This window comes from Neopsephotus bourkii, unplaced genomic scaffold (genome assembly GCF_033783945.1).
Source record: "Neopsephotus bourkii isolate Nb327-2 ecotype Australia unplaced genomic scaffold, CSIRO-AGI_Nbou_v1 NB_941, whole genome shotgun sequence".
Classification (NCBI taxonomy): Eukaryota; Metazoa; Chordata; class Aves; order Psittaciformes; family Psittacidae; genus Neopsephotus; species Neopsephotus bourkii.
The window spans coordinates 3,719,032-3,739,184 of NW_026901435.1; the positions used below are offsets into that span (position 1 = coordinate 3,719,032).

The 20,153-nt window shown below is 42.3% G+C and overlaps 1 protein-coding gene and 1 long non-coding RNA gene across 8 annotated transcripts in view; one reads left to right on the top strand and one right to left on the bottom strand.

Moving 5' to 3' along the window:
* The window catches only part of FILIP1 (filamin A interacting protein 1), a 124,108-nt gene that overhangs the window by 84,911 nt on the left and 19,044 nt on the right, over positions 1–20,153 (top strand). The window contains exon 1 of one of the 7 annotated variants that reach the window (XM_061358411.1): positions 13,842–14,073. The exons of 5 other annotated variants lie outside the window; for them this stretch is intronic. The gene's annotated coding sequence lies outside the window, so the exon portion shown is untranslated. Of the gene's footprint in view, positions 1–13,841; positions 14,074–14,207; positions 14,420–20,153 lie in introns of those variants that run through there. One more of the 7 variants, XM_061358412.1, reaches the window with a different exon arrangement.
* Positions 1,758–5,020, bottom strand: LOC133214942 (uncharacterized). The gene is made up of 2 exons (XR_009726274.1): positions 4,839–5,020; positions 1,758–2,241 (listed from the first exon to the last, which is right to left on the bottom strand). It is a non-coding gene; the product is annotated as an uncharacterized LOC133214942 (long non-coding RNA).

The window sequence follows — 20,153 nt, forward strand, 5'->3', positions numbered from 1 at the left end:
TAAGTACCACTATATATAATCTATTTTACTGTGGTGCTTTGAGGCTTGGGGCTTATTTTATTAAGATCTGAACAGACATGTAGTCTCCATGAAAAAAAGGGGACACCAAGGTGAACTTTGCCCGTCAGCCCCTCTGCTGCACTTGCTGTTATAATGTTAATGAGGCAGGGTGAGCTGGAGGAAGAACAGCCCTATGAGACAGCCATCTCATAGCAGTCTGGTATAAGGAGAGCAGAAATAATTTCTATCCTGGATCAAGTAATTAATGTTATGTCTTTCCTCACAGTATTTTACCAATCTTTCCTGATCACACCAACTTTTACAGGCCACATTTGCTTTTGATGCTCTGTGAAAGTCTCAACGAGATAAAAAAAGAAATTCTTTAAGAGCATAAATATGTCAGTTCTAACATATTTCTAGCACTCTCTTAATGTATTTACTTTGGAATATTGTTTTTTTTACATACACTTTCATACGTTATCTCTAATCCATCCACAACAACATGATATGAAGGCAAACGGTCCTTGTGAAGGAGCAATTATTAGGTCAGCCTTGCACAAGAAGGAATTAACATAATAATTATACATAACAGAATAATTATGCGTGAAAAAAAAAAGATAAAATTGTACGCAGGATGTTCAAAATGTAGGCACCGAGGAGGGGTAAATGGAGAAAACTGGCTGTTGGTGTTGGCTCTGCAACACCAAGTGCAACCAAGTTGCAGAAAAGTTGTGGAAAAGGTTGGCATGTTACAGGAAGAGAGTGGCGACAACTGTTTGCCAGACAGAGATGAAAGAGATTTGGTACTTTTAGTGGAAGGTGCTTCTGCAGACATGGTGGCTGTGAAAAATTCCATATGGTATGTTGTAATAATATCTAAAAATGGGAATGTTTTGAAAGTTAGGGACATTTTCTATTTTTATCTTTTGACCAACATTCCCATATTCCGTGCTTGCCCATCTCAGCTGCTGTTCCTATAACATTAAGCTTTCCTTGGGCATCTCCTACCCTGGAAATGCAAAAGCAGCCATCTTTCTGGAGCCTTCTGATGAGGCTGAGGAACAAGGAGAAGAGCTGGAGGCCCCTGGGCCCTTTCAGAGACTGGTGGTGGCAGATGGTGGAATAAGGAGTCTCTGGTCTGGCAGATGGAAAATGACGGTCTGACTGGAGTTGCACTGGAAACTGATCTTTAGAGTCAAGCACAAACTTTTTTTATTTGATTAGCGGGACTTTTTCTTCTGGTGGCAAAGGGGAGACCTCTGTGTAATCTTTGCACTGCTTCAATCTCTTAATTGACCTAGGAGATGAGGCTTAAAATCCTGACATTTTTAGAGGTGCTAATCTCTGAAAAAATTGTATTGTACTCTTCTTCTAATCCTGTTTGTTGATAGCACATTTTGCTGCTATTAAAAGCACTGGAAAGCTCCCATTGATTTTAATGTTTCAGAAACAACTGTGTGGTGAGAACCACTGAGCCAGTCCTGCAGGACAGAGGGCAGAAATAGCCTGAAAGCCTTCAAAAATGGGGGGAGGAGGGAGTTTCTTTCATATGCATGGGACGTGGTTTGCCGAACAGAGGGTGTGATGTGGCAGAAAGGCTTTGATGGAGCTCCCTAAGGGAGATTTGTGCAACTGCTTCGTGAGTAATTTGATCATTTCCAGCAGAATCTCTGGGACTGCTGAGACTTGTTTACCTCACCACAAAACCTATCAGTAAATATACACCTAGCATCTAATGTAAGTGTTTTCTGAAAGCATTGATATTATGTTTAGTCACGTCTTATTGTAAGACTTTATTCAATGAAGTGATGAGGATTTAAAATTGGCTCTTTCCTTGCTTCAAATTATTCTTTACAACCACAGTGACAGCGTTCCCAGTGCACTGAAGCATTTCACATTTCCTCAAAGGCAAGGCTGGGGATTCAGTCTGTACTTCCTAAGCAGTGCCCTGCTAAATCTGGTTTTAGTTAAACCCTCTTTTTGAAGTACATGGCCATAATTAGATCTGCTTAGAGGAGACAGCAGGACTGTGACCCCAGATCTTTCCTCCACAAAGTTTCCTTTCAGTCTTTGAGCAAAATTGTCTCCTCTCGGACTCCCCCATCGCAGCACCCCCAGCAAGGAATGCACTGGCAAGTCCCGCGGAGGTCTGTGATAATACATTCCTCTCGGCTTTGGTCATCCTGGCACCAAGATGCTCTTGGCTGCTCTGCTGGTGATGTAATTCTGGGCCCGCATCACCTGCAAAGGAAACTGATCTGCGAGCAATAAAGCACACAGCCGTCTTGAAACAAAAATGGGAGTGTTGATGTTAGCAAGTTTTTAAAATCTGTCCCCCCCCTCCCCCTTTTTGCATTTCTGCTTTTATTATCAAAGCTCCTCTTCTCCCTTTTCCCACGAAATGGCAGTACCAAGCCTTTCACTGGGAAGTGCTTGCTTTGTTTCCCTTTATTTTATGGACCCAAGCAAGTGTGAAGGCTGGAGGAGGCATAGCTTGGGGATTTTGTGTATGTTACCTTTCCAGTTTGCAATCTCTCTTGATTTTTATGGAGACTGTAAAATAAAGAAGCTGGCAGGAAGACAGCAGGGCAGAGTATCTATCAATTACTTCTTTAGAGAACAATCAAGCCAAAAGTATGAAGTGTTCAGGGCTAATAAATCTCTGTGATTTACCAGTTTAAGGCAAATTCTGTGGTAAGAATGGCCCCATATACAGATCTTGGGGTTAGGTGTATGATGCAAACATATAGCACAGATTTTAGCCTGCAACTGTGTAATCTGTTGGTGATTCCTTGAAAGTCTGTAAATTAAGTTACTTTACAGAAAGTTTTTTTGTTTTTGTTTTTTTTTTTTTTCTTTAAGAGTTCTTAGCCATATTTGTACTCTGGCTTTTTTTTTTCATATGGTGACTGTTTTCTGTGCCCTGGTTTCCAAACTGTGACCGAAAAAAAGGAAAATCCAGCCCAATGGGACTGTGGGAATTCACTATTGCCTACAGTAGTTACTCTTCTTACTGCACATTACTGGCCAAAGTAGAGCACTGAGTCACTGTCTACTTTTCAGTAAGTGCATCTCTAAACTTTTAATCTTATAATGTAGAAGACAAGGACAACAGTACAGTTTTTATTCTTTTCTTTTAGGCTGACATGCTATCTGTATGGTTTGGAAACACTGGCTATTTTCTGTCAACATAATACATTCACAGGATCACAGATCACAAACTCTGTGGTAGTCTATTAAAAGAAAGAAATGAAAAAACCTGGAAATGACAAATACAATTTCTGCACAGTTAAGTAAATCTGAAGGTCATCCATTTTGCAGGTGCTGTTTAACAGCTTTAGCTGACTGGAAGGCAGCGACAGCTCAGAGTTTATGTTTTAACTAATGAATCTGGTCCCTAGATGCAACAAACCGGCTCCAAAGGTAATTTAAAAACGAGAGAACAAACAGCCACATCTGACTGTGGAGAAGCAATATGAAAAGTACTGCGAGTTTTACAGAATGTGAGGCTTGCCACGAGCTGGGACTAATCCAAATCCATCTCTTCACACTTGGATAGTCCTCAAAACTGTCCAGTCTTTCAGTCACTTCTGGGATTACATAAAATGGCATCATGTGTTGTTTCAGCTATTCTTCCAAAACCATTTCTAAGTAGGCATCAGCTTCACAGCCCTTGAGAGAGAATTATTATACAAAACTATATGTAATTCATTATTCCTAGCAAGTCTGCTTGCTAAAATCATCAATTCAAATGCTTCCAGGGTCAGGCGGGGGGAAAAAATGACTTCATTCAAAATCTGCTCACGAACCTAAATTCTGTCCAGGGTGCAATAGGTAACAATTTTAATGTTTAAGAGGCCTTTGGCATGTTTCAGAGTAATTATACTACTGAAATAAATATCAGTTCACAGCTCTACTGAGGCCATCTTTTTAAGTTGTCATTTTTTAGGCAAAGAAAACAAGAACTGAATCAGGGTCATGTAGGGGAAATTGCTTCCTCATTCAGAAAGATTAGAAACAGGTTTCAGTTGAACTGCCAGGTTTCAGTGAATTTCTTAAAAATTTAGAGAGATGCCACTTATTTACATGTATAAATCTGTGCTAATAAGCACTCGAGCTTGAATATCTTGGATATTTGCTTTACGTTTACATGGAAGTTTACCTGTATGGAGATGAAAAGACTAATTAATGGAGAATAAGATTTACTATTTTGATTAATGCCCTACAAGTATTCAAGACCTGTTCTGTATGGTCAGATAACTTCTACTAAATCATGTGAAGAACCTCAAGATTTCATCCATCTAGGGAGGCTATTCTCACTCATTGAGACTACACAGAAGCTTTTCTAACCCTAAACAGATGTAATGCTTTTGCATCTTCTTTCTCAAAAAGTGTACTAAGTTGTGCATCTCTTCTTATTCCTGCAGTATCTATACCAGCAGAGTTTTATATTTGCATTGTTTCAGTTTCCACTTCTTTTAAAGGGTTCCATGTGGAAAAATCTTAAGGCAGAAGAAAAAACCTAGGGGGCACAGAAATCCAAACTAAATGTTCTTGTGAAATTTGTCAAAGCCCTTGTGCAAATGTGAGGGGGAAAAAATGCAGAACACAAAATACATAATTCAGCACATATTTGTATACGCCTGTGATTATAATACTGTGTTGCCAGAGTTAGTGTTTTGACTAATTATTATAAGTGTCACCAAAGAAGATCTGATTAATTCATTAATAAGACCAGATAGTCAAAAAACCTTATCAAATAACCCGTGATTGTGTTGTTCACATGGTCCATGGGAGGCTTTCAATCCTCCCATCAATCTGTTGGGATCCAAACCCACCTTTCTGAAGAGGCCTTCTTGGTCATGTCACAGGATCTCTTGGGGTCTCTGTTCCTAGTCGTTTCAGGTAGAATTGTTCCACTTTTGCACATCACTTACATACTTTTTGAGTTACTTTCACCTAAGGGGTGAAAATATTATTGTAGGTCAGTGCCTGGGTATTCAAATTCCCCCAGACACAGGAATTACTGGTGAGGTCTCTCCATCTTCTGAAAAAGCAAGAATTTTTTACCTGTTCATTTGGTGAATGGTCCCAAGATATGATCCTCTCTATTTGTTGTTTTTCTAAAAATGATGAATATGGAAATTAAATTACTTATTCAAATCAGCAAATATGGAAATTAAATTACCTATTCAAATCAGCAAATGCTTCATTGAAATTCACATGAAACATTTTTATTTTTTACTCAAAAATAAAAATAAAGCTGCTTTTTCTTTCTTTTTCTTTGATAATTACTTATTGAAGTTTTGGTTCAGCTCTGAAACTGAAAAATCAGTTACTCACACAGCTCTGATCTCCAGCTGCTTAAGTTAGGGAATGATTAATAGTAACATAGCTGAATATGCAACACCCTAATGAGAAAAGATAAAGAAATGAGCAGAAAATGAGGCTAAATTATAGTAGAGCAACAGCAATGCTTTTCTGATGATAGGAATTATGTTGTAGGTGAAAAAGTATCTCTCAATGACAAATGTATATATTACAGGATGAAAGTTCCTGTACAATTCCATGTAAAATGTTTATTTTCAGAGGAACTGAAAAGGGGTAGATGTATTATCTTTATCATTTACATATCAGGCTGCTCCTACATGACTTCTTTTAAAATGATGCATAGCTTTCAACATTTTCTCAGTTTGCAAGTTACTGGCTCAGATACAAACCTGGTTTCCAAAAACAGTAGGGGCAAAACAGTGTCCATATTGGTGAAAGGCAGGTGGGTGGTGTGGAGGATAGGGCACTGCTGCCTGCAGTTGTTGCACAACTCACACTGTGGGCCCTGCTAGTCCTACAACAGAGTGTGTCCTACTCTGACTGGCTCTTGTCCTTATCTGACAGACCAAGTGCGGCTGTTGGTCCAACTTGCTTTTGGTGGCAAGCACAATTGCTTTGTGTCCATCATTAACACACTGAACTCTCTACATACAGCTTCTTCAGGTCTTAAGAAATAACTGATCTGTAAAAATGCCAACCTGATGCTGGATTTTATAAGCACAAAGCTGGAATTGTTGCAATTCCTTTGAAGTCAGTGTAGCTCTTTTTGATTAATGGGATTAATGAGAATCAGGGATAAAACTCTGAAAATGTTAAAACAGTGTGTGCATTGTATCTGTAGAAGTATATCTAGGCATATATAAATGTATTACATACAGCAGTTTCTTAAGTGGAGTTTCTTAAGCTCCTGCATAAGAGTTTAGTCTCCAGAAAAATAATTTATCAACAATATTTATTTCCTGTTTGATTCTATTTTCATATAATTTCTATATGCCAGGATGCATAAGCCCTGCAGTTATTCAGAGGGCAACACAGACAGGGCAGAAAGAAATTTTAAGGCAAGCAGAGGCAAGAAGAGAACATTCTAATTCACACTTAGTGTATGAAACTGGCCTAGTTTCTCGTTGCTTGCTCTCCATCTGGGTACATATATTTTCCATGTCCTTTCCTTCAGCTGTTCAAATATGCAACAGGCTGGTGGTTATGATATTACCTCGGAAAAGGGTAGTATAAGCTGGAATGGCTTCAGGCTGAGGAGAGAAATAAAACCACGTATGCAACTTCCTGGGCAAGTAATGCAAATCGCAGGTGCTGGTGCAAGATGCAGTCCCCTTGCAAGTCTTCGTTTGGATGGGAGCATCTATGGCTCCCTTTCTTGTGTGATGGCTGTGGTCAGCCTGTGTCTCCATGGTCCTCAGATGAAGCCCCTCACTGTTACGTGTGTAAAGACATGTATTTCATGAGGCCCAAATAACCTCAGATGGAGAGTGACGTTCGTCTCAGGCATGATGATAGGACTTCCAAGGATGTGCAACATCCGAAATACAAGATCTTCAAGATACAGATCTTCCCAAAAATCAGATTTATATGTATGTTGGTTTTTCTATCTTTCCCTTTTGCAATTCTTCATTAATTGAATTCCACAAATCTATGTGAGTCTTTCTTTTTTTGTATCATGTTATAAGCAACAAGTAGGAGGTTAAAACACAAGGCTCAAATCCTGGGAGAGTCTATCTCCTGGGTGAGTGCTGTGTGGTGTACAATGGGGAAAGTCTCTTCTATAATTGCCTCTCAATAGACACAAATCTTCTAATGCAAGCAGCAAAGATAAGAATTCACAGTTGTGGTGGGTTTTGTTGTTTGTTTGTTAGGGGAGAAGAGGCGTCCATTTATGTTGCATCTCTGGAAAACTAAAGAACTAGCAAAGATGAGGTTGTGATATGGCTATGGTGGGTAGGTGTGTTTTTCTTTGTGTTCAGGGCAAGAGCTGAGGCTTCTGGCATGAAAATTAACAGAAATACCTTCACAGACTTTCAGACTGACAGTTGGGACATAGTGTATTAGACTGTGGTGTGACTGCCAAGATTACTCAGTGTTGATGTTAAAATCTATCACTATCTTTTTAGTTCATAAAATCAGCTGCTAACTGCTCTTTTACAGCATTTATAATTTTACTAAGGTTTCATTATTTACCAAATTACTGAATATGGTGTTCATAGGAAGTCATACCTAAAAATCAAGAAGGAATCTTCATGAGATTATTTACTTTTCTGTGCTTCTATAGGTGTGTATTGTTTTATCCTTGTGTCAAGCTGTGACTGAGGTGGCCAAGTATGATATAAGCCAGTGCACACATAGCCTGTGTTTCTAAGAAAATCTGAGAGTCTGCATTGAGGAAAATGGAGTTTTAATATTGACTCCACTTGAGCAGACTCTTTTTCTCAAGCTGCACTGCTGTTGTACAGCTGTATGAGCTTTTCCATGCTTGACTAGCCCCATGCATGCAATTATATGAATGATGCTACTTCCTAAATCCAGATTTTGAAACTCTTCACTCTTATCTTTTTAACACTTTCCCATGTTTGAAACTCTGTCATGGTGACTCCAGACACCATCACTTGTGTTGCTTGGTGCTAAAACAAAGCAGCAATTCTGAGGAGCCTGTTTTCTCTCGTTTTTCCCTGCCCACTTGCTTTATTCACTCTATCAAATATATTTTTTCACTGGCGTAGCAAACGGGAAGCAGTGAGGTGGATGTTTAGCTTTAGGTGTAGGACTCAGGTGCCTATCGATCCCAGTCAGTCACTGGATCACCTTGCTTTAAGGAAGAGCCAGTAAGAAGCAAAAAAGAAAACAAAGTCCAGAAAAGCTCATCAGGAGTTAAAGAAGTGGGGCAAGAACTGAACTCATAGAACTGGAAGGTAAAGGGCAAAGAATAGCAAAGAGGGATGTTTAGGTCAGGGGATGGCAGATGTGAGAAAAAGAATATGGGAAGTTAATCTAAATTATGAGATTAATAAGAACAGAGGGAGTGGTGAGGGAACTAACTGCTAGCAAAAGCAGAGAGCTGTAGAGCCTTCTCTGCCTTGGATGGCAGAGAGAAGGAAGATGGCAAAGAGATGAAGATGGAAGATAGCCGGAGCTGCAAGCAAAGGTATATATATATATAAAAATACAGCAAAAATGAAGCAGAAGCCATCATACTGATGATGTTGCTTGATGCAATATAGCACAGGCTTTCGGACTTCCCAGGACTTGTTTGCATCAACAGATGATATACTGTAGGAAAAAAAGTAATTCTGCCGTAATTTGCAGTTCCCAGTTAGGGAATATTTAGCATTGTTCTTTATGAGTTACTTATTGAGACACCTAAAAATGTGACTCTTATCTCTAGATGGGAGTATTTCTGTTCTATAAACCCACACTCAGAGAAGTCAGGTGTGGGGGAGGCTGCAGGAGGTGCAACAACAGAGAGCCAGCTGCCAACAGACAAGCAACATATGGGTGAAAATCAGTCAGGCTTAATTCATGTCCCAGACCCAGCATGAGCAAAAGAGGCCAAGAATCTGCTAAAAGACCCAAGTATCTCCTGGTAAGCTGAGAAAAAACACGGCTCTCCCTGCTCTCAAAGCCTCAAGTTCACTCTTCCACATAATTTTTCCACATGAATATCTAGCAAATCGAAAGTGAGCAATTTAGAAAATCAAGTGTGGAGACCAGATAGGTGAAGATAGTATTAGTGGATGCTCTAATAAAGCATAGACACGTGAAGCAAGCCATGCTAAAATTGGCAGGTCCACAGGGGGCAGCAAGGAACCGTTCTGCCGTGTGCACTTGCTTCTCTGAGGTCCTGGACACCTCTTCCCAGGGCTCCAGAGATGCTTTGGTCAAAGGGCCACAGGCTGTTTCTATTACACTGTTGGTACTTGTTCACAAAGCAATGATCTAATCATACTTTAAAAGAGTATCCTTGACATAGACAGGTCTTACTTCAGCTGTAATCACTTTTCCTTCAGGGAGTCCCACCAATACAGGAGACACTGAGCATTCCCAGATATCAGAAGGATACACACAGTGTTAAGAAAAAACAAAAACAAAACACAACCAAACAGAAGGGGGGGGGGGGGGAAGTGGAAAGGAAAACAAAGCCAGAAATGCTTTTGTTGAACTTCTGAAGCATGTTTCCACAAAAGACAACAGATCCTAACAGGGCAATTTTCATGCTGCAAAGAGAAAAAGAATTTAAAATCTAGGGAGCATGACTTATTTAGAAAGATCTGAGGAGCAATAAAAAAGCCTGTGTGCAAATGTGTGTGTGTGCTTGCACCGTTTCTTTAACAGCTGCACGAACAACCTGTTTTAAATAAGACCAAAGGTGAACAAAGCCAGTTGTCAGTGCAGCTCACCAAATGAAGTTTTTTCAGTGTGCATGACGTATGCCATATAAAATGTATTGCCTGAGATATAACAGCACAGAGTCCAACTTGAAGTCTTTGTCTCAGGCCTTTCCTACAAAATCATGTTTGAAGAATTTACTGCATTTATCCCCATTACTTATTTGTCTACAAAAGGCCTGATGGATCCCCTTGTTCACTAGATCTTCAGCAGCAAGTTAAAATCAGCCTTTCCCCTCTCCCAGTATTCAAAGTTTTCATGTTCTGTCAAGATGCTACTGAATGCATTAATATCTGTTATGCTCAGAGTATGCAGCTGGCTAAGTAGAAAATAGAGGACAGGTCTGACTTACCAAATGAGTTTGACTTAACAAATGAAGAAACCCACCAAAATAATGATGGAAGATTTGCAGTGCTTTAGAGGTGTTTTGAACAAGAAAAATCAAGTCTGGCAAACAGCACAGCATACTTTTTCAAGTAAACACAAAATTGGGAAAAGTTTTGTGTTGCACAAACAGAAGTATCTGGGCTTTTTGTAACATCCTAGAGAAGTTGGAAAGAGCTGCAAGCGCTGCCTTCACTCTGAATGTTACATGTGTTTCTTCACTGAAGGTAAGAGCCAGCAGAGAGCAGGGCAGCCTGCTGGAAAGGTTACAGAGCCTTCTTTACAGAGAATTTTATAATCAGGCAATCTTCTGTTAGAAGTCCCTAAGATCAACAAGAAGAATCCACTGCTGTACAGAGGTTACTGATTTATTAAACAGAGCAACTTATCAAATAAATGTGTAGTGTATTAGCACATCATTAAGTAGTTAAACCAATTCTATCCTTTGCTTCCCAGTTACTCTTCTCTGTAGCAGACAACTGTGACAGATACATAGCACAATCTCTGACTTTCAGAGATGAGCTGGAATTCAGTATTCCTATCTGTTCCCTCCCCTGCTTTTATTTCTTGGTGTTTTTCTTATCTGGCCTTACAAAGTTGCAAGTGCTGCTTTACTTAGTAATGTGTTTCTTGGAATACTTCATCACAATGAAAGCATAAACAGAAAGATTCAGGAAATTCTGGGGAGCAAGTTAGATTTTCCCAGCCTTTGATGTGACTTAAAAGTGAAGGCACTTTTGAGAAATAATGATACATGGAGTACCTTTGACATAGAATCACACAACGGTTTGGGTTGGAAGGGTCCTTTTAAAGACCATCCAGTTCGAACCCACCTACCAAGGGCAGGGACACCTTCCATAAGCAGGGACACCTTCTACTAGATCAGGTGGCCCAAAGCCCTGTCCAGCCTGGCCTTGAACACTGTCAGGGATGGGGCAACTTCTGTAGGCAACCTGTGCCAGTGTCTCACCACCTTCATAGTGAAGAATCTTTTCCTAATGTCTAACCTAAATCTCCCCACTTTCAGTTTAAAGCCATTCCCTCTTGTCCTGTCACTACATGCGCTTGCAAGAAGTCCCTCTCCAGATTTCCTGTAGGTCCCCTTTAGGTACTGCAAGGCTGCTATAAGGTCTCCCCAGGTCTTCTCTTCTCCAAGCTGAATAAGCTCAACTCTCTCAGCCTATCTTCACAAGGAGAGGTGCTCCAGTCCTCTGATCACCTTCATGGCCCCCCTCTGGAACCACTCAAACAGATCCACATCCTTCTTACATTGAGGGCCCGAGAGCTGGATGCAGTACTGTGATGGGATCTCATAAGAGTGAAATAGAGGGGGAAGATCACCTCCCTGGGCCTACTGATCATGCTGAGTGTTTGGACTTCATAAGACAATGATCATTTCTGGCCTGGAAACCCATTGTCCCCTCCCTTCCTCATGTCTTATCTTTACAAAGCTGACTGCTATAAACTCACAGTTGCTTTCCTAATAGAAGAATTAGGATTCTCTTGACATCCCTGAAATTTCTAGTGGGATGAGACCATGTGTGGCTTGCAGTTCCAGCATGGCCCAAGCATGGCATCACAGACAAAAAGAGCCACAGCAGATATGAGGGGACATCTAGGAGGGTTGTGGACTCGAGAAAGGTGGGGGTTAGAAATAGAGTACAGAGATGAGGAGGAGCCTGGGACCAAACGGTGGGTGCAGCGGGACTGGATAAGCTGTGCAACAAGCAGGATGGGGTGTGTAACCAGATGCCCCTGGGATGGGGTGTTTTACCAGAGACAGCACTGCCAGTGAGGCAGAGCCTTGCTCTCAGCTTGTTGTCTCAAACCTGTCTGTCAGCAGAGAGTTTCCAACCTTGCCTGCAAAGTGCTGTATGCCTTTTCAGTATCAAACTGCCTTGAGGCTGACAACCTGCTGTTGCTATCAATTATTTTGTTGACTCAGAGGGCAGACTTTTATGCAGGCAATCTGAAGGATCTAAACTCTTCTTGCAATCTCACTAAGTGCCAGTGCCACACCATTAAATTTTGATAGTGGATATTGGTGTTAGTGTTTGCCATTGTGTGTGCAATTTCCTCTTCTTTAAAGAATATGTTCTGCCCTACCAGAACAGTTCCTAGGATTGCAAAGGACACAGTAAGTAAAGAAGTGGAGTAAGCAGAACATTTGTCTGCTCGATGCATGTGATCATTTGTAATTGCACAATCAGGCACAAGTTTTGTACGGAAACCTCTGACACTGGAAAACCAGAAACATATTGAGATGCATCAGTTTTGCTCACAGGAAGCAACAATTTCTCTGTAGGATCCTAACTTCATCTTTTGGAAAGTATTTAGTAAATGAGGTAGGGGAATATAAAAAGGGAGAGGATGATTAAGGCTAGTATATGTTTCCCTGGAAAATGTGACTCTACCCGTTGAGTTTGTGTGGCGGATTTCCTACATGGCACTAGTTAAGTCATGTATTTACATGGATTGTGAATGGTTTTTACTCTAAGACAGATTCTTGTTTTGGGAAGCTTGTTAGAGATCTGGGCTCTGACATGAAGGAGTCTGAAGCATGCGCTACTGGGCTGGAGGCAAAGGGGGCTGTGACCTGAGCACCTGCAGCACCCACCCTGCAGTGCCCTGAAAACCACATCCTGTACACCCCAGAGCAGGTGTCCCAACCAATCCCTAGTCCCTTTGTGTTTCTATCTTCTACCCAGAAATGAATAATTGTGTTCTCAGCAGAGTCTTAAGAGCATGTGGTAAATAGGGCCTTGAATACAGAGCATAAAATCCATCACCAAGCTCCTGCTTTTCAAATGAGCACTGTCCAGCCTGTACGGCGAATGAGGTGAGGGTCATAAGGGAAAATAACACAAAATTAGGTGCCTTCTCGAGATATAAACACATGCTGGTCCATTCTTATGTGTAATATTTGACATGATATGCTTTCAGTGGTTTGGGTATTGAAAGCTTCTTAAGAAAAGAGGAAAGTGAATGGGAAGGCAAAGAGAGGGGAGAAAGGGAAGATGAAAGAATAGATGAAGGAGAAGGAGAAAGAAAAAGGGAAGGGAAAAGGTACAGTGGGTTCTCATTCACCTTGTAAAGAAAAAGTGACTGTGGGCAATCTAAGGAATTATTAGGCAAATAAGAGGAGTTGCCAAATTCTTTTATGCTGGTTTGGGAACAAAAGGGCTTACAACTTCTTTAAAAAGGGAGCTAGCAGAGTGGTGCTTTTCAGACCTCACACAGACCTTCAGTTAGCCTTGCTGCTGTGCATGAATTTTCAAAACCAAATATGCAAAACCAAATATGCGTGTATATTAAACCCATGGGGGATTTTCTTCATGTAGTCATGCTATCACCAACTGATCTTAAGATCAGGCAGTGCTTACCGACAGCGGTACTGGCACTTCAAACACCAGGAAGACATCAGAAAAGCAATGTGAACTTCTCTTGAGTCAGAGGAACGAACTGGCAACTCGGGCTGGAGAGCATCGCTTTTGTGCATCCTAGCTTAGCTACGCGACAGCAATTCACATGCGTTCTCGGCGATCGTATTATTCCTTAATAGTTAACCTATAAACTGTAAACCCGGAGGGGTCTGTCAATAATCAACTCCAGGGAAACGACACTAAAACGAGGCGCTGGCAGAGCCGAGCAACAGAGCCACTTCAACCCCTTCCACCCTTCTGCCCCGCCGAGCCGCAGCGGCGGCTCCACCCCTTCCCTCTGCCCCGGGAGGGAGCCCACGATGCCGCGCCGACGGTACGGCCCCCCCGACCCCGGCACAGCCCCCCCGGACCGGCACCGACCCCGCGGCGGGGAGCAGCCGTCACCTTGCGGGGCGGGGGGACTCGGCGGCTGCGTGAGGCGCCTTCCCTACGGCGGAGGGTGAGCTGGAGCGGGCCCTTTCCATTGGGTTTGGGGCATTTTCTTGTTTGTAGATTTTTTTTTAAAAGGTCTAATTATAAGGTAAGATAACTCAGTTGATTATTATTATTATTATTATTATTAATCTGAGCAGTGCTAATTGCTCCCGTACATGCGCACTGCACCGGTTAACCGAGAGTGCTGGACACAAGGTTGGAGTGAGGTCTTGGGGGGGAACGGGATGCCCGGGGCAGCCCTGCTCCCGCCGCCGCGGCTCCCGCTCCAGCTGGAGCTGAGCCGCTCTAAGGGGGCGGGAGGCCCCTAGCCGGTGTTGGTGAGCGTTTGGCTGGAGCCTGGGAGCTGCTCCCGGTGGGGTTGTGCTGCGGGACTGCCGCGCCCGGACAGCGCGTCCAGGGGTCAGGGAAGGATAGCCGCAGCTCGGAGACAGGTTTGGCAGATTCCATCGCTCGGCTGAGTGCTACTGCTTCCTTTCCTTACAGATGCTGTTTGCATGCGTTCTGCTCATCTCTCTTCCCCTCCCCTGACCTGCGAAATTAACGTGGATATCATAATCGGGGGCTGGGAAAAAAACTGTCCAGTTACAATACTATTTTGTAGCCTGAACGGGTTTTGGTCTTTTGTTCTTAAAGGACTTTGGTGCTTTCAATACATGAACAAGGTACTGGAAAGGTGGCGGGACACTGAATGTACTAAGTGTTCTTATTACAAAATAAGGCCTTTAGACACTGCTCAGTTGAAGTAAGACAGTTTCAACACGAATTATTTCAGCACACTGGATTTTAGTTTTTACAAAATCAGAGTTAGAAACAAAAGGACAAGGAAAAAATGGTTGTAGAAGACAAGCCATGTGTTCTCCTAAGTAAAGGAAACATTTCATTTCTTGAAGTGTAATTTGGCAACTGTCACATAGTTTTTGAAGTAGCAACAATATTAATTTGCTTTTGATATAACCCGCTACAAGCGCTTCTCAAAAGTTAATTCAAGCAGTGAAGAATATGCAGGTTTGTACTCTTCAACTTTATATAGCTGTGAGCCACAAAAATTTGCCTTTAGAGTTACTAAAACCAATAACTGATTGTTTTTACAAGTTTTCATTTGTTTTCAGAGTTGACACTGTGATAGGGTGAACAGCAACTTGGGAAGTTCTGTAGCAGGGTCAGTCAAATATTTGTCTCTGTTCCCTGCCTTTCAAGTTTCATGGATAGAAAGGAGAAAGTAACACAGATGTGCTTTATTCTTTTTCTTGCTATGGGGTCTGATCTAATTTACATCTTTTCTCCCTCAGTTAAGATGGATATGAGGGGAGGACTACAGCTGATGATTTGAAAGTGTTACCTAATTTTGAATTGCCCAGCTTGAGTGTTAGCCCTGATTGTTTTGCTTCCTAGAGAGCCTGACCACCTTTTGTCTCTCTTTGATTTTAGCTGAAATACTGAGTGCTCAGAATCAGTGAAATTCAGCCTCTGGCTATCTCAGCCTGGCCCCAAACACAGAAGCACTCAGAAGTAGCCCTGGCATGCAGAAGATTTCCCGGTGGCTGTAGAAATAATCTTCAAAATCAGCTGTTGTACATTAAACATGAAAAAAATGAAGAGGGAACTCCTTTATTAAGTTAACCACCTCTTGCTGGTTTTCATTGTCCCAGGGCTCTAGCAAGCAGCCTCTCACATCACTTAATGGGCAGCGGCTTTCTAGCTGCCACTAGGAAGTTACCCAGTCTCGACTACATTTGCAGTAGCAAACTCTCTAGGGCTGAAGTGGAAAGATGAGCTTGTGTAGGCGTTTGCTTTTCCAGTGCTTCCTTGGGATTGCTGTGTGAATGGCAGAAATGCTGTTGGGCCCTTGGGAGGAAGCAGCCTCTATGAGTGAGCTCATCTTTAGAGTAACCAAGTTCTCCTTAAGGCACTTCTCTTACTCCCCACTTACTGGCCATCCACAGAATAGGACAGAAGTCACATCTCAGTGCAACGCACATTTCAGAGTTTAAATGACAAAATAAGGTACTACAGGAGCTACAGTGGATCTGTGATGGCTTTGTGTGAGAGCAGAAATGAGGAACCCTGTGGACCTCCAGGCTGTGTATGAACTCAGTGAAAAGGTTCTCCAGACACCCTTCCTGTTTTCCTTTTTCCCATCCTCTTCCTTTTATCTGCTGTTCCTCCCGCTGCCCCTGTCCTGATGGCAGGGGGAATAGCTTTCCACCTCCCTCCAGACTGCCCTCCATGTTAGCTCCTCCTTTGAGTGCTGCTTTAATCACCATGAGACACCTTGGGAAGCATGTGTGACTTAGGCTGTTTGCAAAGCAGGGAGCTAAACCAAGCCTGTACAGCTGAACTGTGATGACAAAATATTCACACATATGCAAACTGCATGGTCAGCTCATGTCCTCTCAGGCCATCCTCTGGCTTGCCTTAACCAGCGTTTTCTCACACAGCTGAAAGCCCATTTCTGCATTAGAGATGAGAAGCGTCTTCTTAGTATTTATGATGTCTCAGCTTGATGGAAGTACAGATGGAAAGGACAATGCAAACACTATAATAATCTTTCAATAAATGTGTTGGGGGCTTTTCACTTTAACATGCACTGCTTAAAACTTTCTGAGGTGAATGCTTTTTTGAGGAGAGAGGTGTGTTTTTGGCAATCACTGAGCATCTTTCCCCTGATAACTGAAACTCCTTCACATTTTCTTGAAATATTGTAAGCCCCTTTGGAGAATGGCTTCTCATATCAGCTATCAGTCTGATAGCTGTGGTTTTATAGTTCCTATTTTGATACATTTATTGTATTTCAAATGTAATCATGAAGTTTATGATCCTTTAGGAGGCAAGGAAATATCTACTGACCGCTATTTGTAATTTCTTTTGTAAACGTAGACAAGAACTAATGCTTGATTTTAGCTAAGGTCTTGCTGCTGCTACTGCTTTTATCATTTACTGATAAAATAAATCCCATCTAAAATCCAGTAATGTCCATTGGAGCTCTCCAGGTATGAAACCATTGCAACGTCTTTCAAAGCACAAAAGCATTATTCTCCAGCTGTAAGTTATAATTCATGTTGAAGTCTTGCTTTGGTCTGAGAAGAGACATTATGAAAATAGTACTGTGCATCTCTGTGGCTGAATTTGACATATGCAGAAATAGAATGGGAAGCACAGTGCATGCAGTTAGTGAAAGCTGTAGCTTTATTGATTCAATTAACTGATCAGCCTTATAGGGACTGTTAAACCACTCTGATGGCTAACCAACAGACTCCATCAAGAAGACCTTCAAGTGCTCTGCACTTTGCATTGGAAGGAGCAGGTACAGCCATCTGTGTTCTTTGTCACGTCCTTCAGGGTGGACTCAGGGACTCACCACAGCAGACCAAAGCCCTGCCTGTGTTGGTTACATCTTTCCAACATACCCAATGTGCTGTTTTACAAACTGTGTCTATGCTATAACTCAGAACTGTCTCTTATAAATACATTGATGCAATAACAGGACTTCCTGGCAGCTGGCACGTAGCTGAGGGCAGGGGGGACAGTATGGTCCTGGTCAGGTTTGCCTTAAGTCAAAATTGCCATCCACAGCTGAAGGTGCGATTAGCCTTGAGCAAGGCAGTCAGCACAGGAACATAACCATAATAAAAGAAATAAAGCCACATTTCTGGAGGGGTAGGGATCAGCAGCTGCCATCTTCCTGTCATGCATCTGATGATCAGTCTGAAACTCAGAGAAGGGAAGGGGAAGCAGAAAGACGTTGTGCACTGAAATGGTTCGGCACCAAACCCAAAGGAAGGAGGACAGGGAGGGTCTGGCTGCTGCCCATTCGTTCCCATCTTCCTCTTTGCTGGCAGCTTCCAGCACACCATTCATGAAGGATATCTGGGGGTGTTTGGTTTTGACTGAGGCAGTTAACAGTTTGCACATACCCACACCTAAGGGTTTGCTATTATTTTTATCCAGTATATTGCCATGGGGAGTGTGGTCGTGTATGAATGCTGGACAGTTGTAGGGCACCTGTTCTTCAAATCCTGTGGGGAGGACACATAGCAAGGAGAGGTAGAGACTGCACGGACTCTCACGGCAGCAGAAGACCATGTATTCAGGGAATGAATTGGGCTGCATGTTTCGACATGTTACGTGTAGTAACACATGGGGAAAAGAGGTGCTGCGCAGACCTCAGCAGGAGCAGAGGCGGTACAACCCTCTCTCCACAGGGAACTGAAGCAGATATGCTTTCCTGCTGTGGTCCATATGCCAGGCCCTTGGGACTCTTCTTGATGAATGCAGATTACCCAGTTGTGCCTGAATGTTTCTTCCCATATCTAAAAAAAAAAGAAACCCAAACAAGCCAAGGGTGCAGTTGCTCTGGATAACACACTGTGCTGTGAGTCTGAGGTGCTTTTTGTACTGCATTGGAGCCTGTGCAGGTCTGCGAGACTTACCAGACATTAGCAGCAGCAGCAGTCAGATGAGAAGCCTGACAATAAATCAGTTGTGAGCATCAAGAGGGGACATCACCCTACAGTCCCTGAAATTCCAGTTTAACCACTGAGGTATGAGAGTTGTACAAAGATGGAAAAGCATGGGCAAGCTTAAACTCAGCTTTAATGTATTGTTTAAAAGTAACACCAAAAAGGTGTACATTTTGTTTATTACTTTGGCATCTGCACAGATTTGAATGCTGCTTTCCTATCTGTCCCTCACAGAACCAGATTTTAGCAGCGGTTTTTCCCAGACATGGCAAACAGAAATATTGCCAAGTATCTCCTGTGAAAGTTCACTTGTCGAATCTAGGACAGTCTAGTTTCACCATGTGAAAGCTGAGGCAGGATAAAATGCTGCAAGGTGCTTCCTGCCTTGTTTGGCACGGACACGTTAGCAAATTCACCTCCTTGTATAGGCACAGTCGCAGTGCTTTATTTTTTGCTTTTCCCAGAGAGACCAGGCCAGTTATTCCCCTGGCCTCTCTGGGAAATAACTTACCTAGTTATTCCTTCCCCTTACCTAGCTAGCTCTCCTGCTAGGTAAGACAAGGCAACAAAAGTGCTGCCATGCTCTCTTCTCTTGCTCAGTCTCATCCCTGGCATTTCTTTGTCTTAGTTTAACAGATATTTGGGGTTTTTTTTTCAGTATTTTTCTTGGCAGTATTTACCAGTAGACTCTCAGGTAAATCATGGGGGAATGCATGACCAGGGAATTATTTCTCACTCTGCTTAGCAGCCTGACTGGCACGTACCACCTGTAGCAGCCGCTGGGTGAAAATCACATATGTCCTTTATGAACAGCCTAAGAATTCAAAATCATAGGCAGTTTTCAGAGCATCCCTAGATAGGCTGTCAAGTGGCAAAAGTGGTAAAAAGAAAACAAAATGCTGTCTTCGGGTTTATTGTTTGTTGTTTTTTGGGTTTTGTTTTTAATTTATAGGGGTCACCTTAAAAGTTTCCTGTGGGACAAGGGAGGCTGGAAACATTCTCTGTTTTGAAGATCTCATATTCTTGCATATATATATATATGTTCATGACTTTGCAAGATGAGTCATTTAGAGCACCACCAGTTAGGGCACATTATTCTGTTGTGGTACATAATATTTTGTGGAAGGGTGCATACTATTTCTGTAAAAATGAAGCCTGGGGGACTTAAGGGAGAGTTCTTGGCAGAAGCTCTTGTGTGACAGAGCAGCCAGGGAACATATTGCATGCTAATAAAGGTCCTTCGTCAGTGTGAAAAGTGCATGCTCTGTGAGTGGCAGCGGGTCTTTTTTTACCTTTTGACACTCTAGCTTGACCCATAATGAGACATCCCCAGCACGCCCTTTCAGTGCTTTCCAAAGAGCTGCCAAAGCTATAGAGGTTTTTTTGAGAATAACCTGTGACCCAGCAAGGTTGGCTATAAGTGTTGTTTGTTTTTCTCTCTCCTGCTGGTTCCTACTATTCTCTTACTGCCACATCCTACCCGACTCTTGTTTTCAAATGCATTCTTCAGCCTTCTCCTTCCCTACCTACTGCATCCTGTGTTCTGCTTTCTGACTTCCTTCTCTTTTCTTACAGCTTTTCTTTCCAGTTCCTGTTCACTCTGTTCCCCAGGAGCAAGGAGTAGAACATTAACAGTTGCATATTAACCAAGTTAATATGGCTGTTGTTATGAGTTTAGAGGTCAGGTGAGGGTTCCGGGAGACAT